Raw genomic sequence first — 995 nt, 5'->3', positions numbered from 1 at the left:
GGACAGTTATTTGAAATAACAGAGAATCAGAGAGATTCTTCAGAAACGAGAGAACTGAGATGGTGTTAAGGTAGGGAACACTGAATAATAATAATTTCCCCTGAATAACTAAATGTGGGGTTTTGTTGTTGTTTGTTTGAGACAGGGTTTCACTCTGTCACCCAGGCTGGAGTGCAGTGGTATGATCTTGGCTCATTGCAACCTCCACCTCCCGGGTTCAAGCAATTCTCCTACCTCAGCTTCCCAAGTAGCTGGGATTATAGGCATGTGCCACCGCACCTGGCTAATTTTTGTATTTTTAGTAGAGATGCGATTTCGTCATGTTGGCCAGGCTGGTCTCGAACTCCTGACCTCAGGTGATCCACCTGCCTCGGCCTCTTAAAGTACTGGGATTACAGGCATGAGCCACTGTGCCCAGCCTGAATAGCTAAATGTTTTTCGGCACCTAACATTTTCTTCTACAGGTTTGCTTTTTCAAAAAAAAAAAAAAAAAGAAACACTTCACGAATGTACATGTTCTCCTTGTGCAGGCTCATGCTAATCTCTGTATCGTGCCAATTTTAGTATATGTGCTGCCAAAGCGAGCACCAGGTTTGCTTTTTTATAAGTTTTTTTTTTTAAAGAAATGGTATAATGAAACATACATATAGAAAGTGCATAAACAAAAACGGACAGTTTCACAAATAGTTGCAACGCAAAGTCCTGTGTGGCCCCTAACTAGCTCAAGCAGCAGAACCTTGCCAGCACGCAGAAGCATCTATAAATCTTGCGGGAGGCAGCACAGGCACACCGTTGACTTTAAGCTTTGCACCTGTGCTGTGAGGCGGGCATGCTTGTTCCTATTTTATGTTTGAGGACACCAGGATGCAGGTGGGTTACCTGGCTCCTCCAGGGTCACAGAGCTAGTGGGCAGTAGAGCGAGAATTCAAACCCAGGTGTGTTGGATTTGAATGGAACTGACAGTGCTGTCTCTGCAGGTGCTAAGTGGGAGGCTT

General features: G+C 44.7%; 1 non-coding gene across 1 annotated transcript; it reads right to left on the bottom strand.

Moving 5' to 3' along the window:
- Positions 1-485: 485 nt before the first annotated feature.
- On the bottom strand, positions 486-588 carry LOC112630825. The gene has a single exon (XR_003120962.1). It is a non-coding gene; the product is annotated as a U6 spliceosomal RNA (small nuclear RNA).
- Positions 589-995: the final 407 nt, after the last annotated feature.

This window comes from Theropithecus gelada, chromosome 8 (genome assembly GCF_003255815.1).
Source record: "Theropithecus gelada isolate Dixy chromosome 8, Tgel_1.0, whole genome shotgun sequence".
Classification (NCBI taxonomy): domain Eukaryota; kingdom Metazoa; phylum Chordata; class Mammalia; order Primates; family Cercopithecidae; genus Theropithecus; species Theropithecus gelada.
Note: the sequence above shows the minus strand (reverse complement) of the source record. Positions and strands in the feature narration are given on the sequence as shown.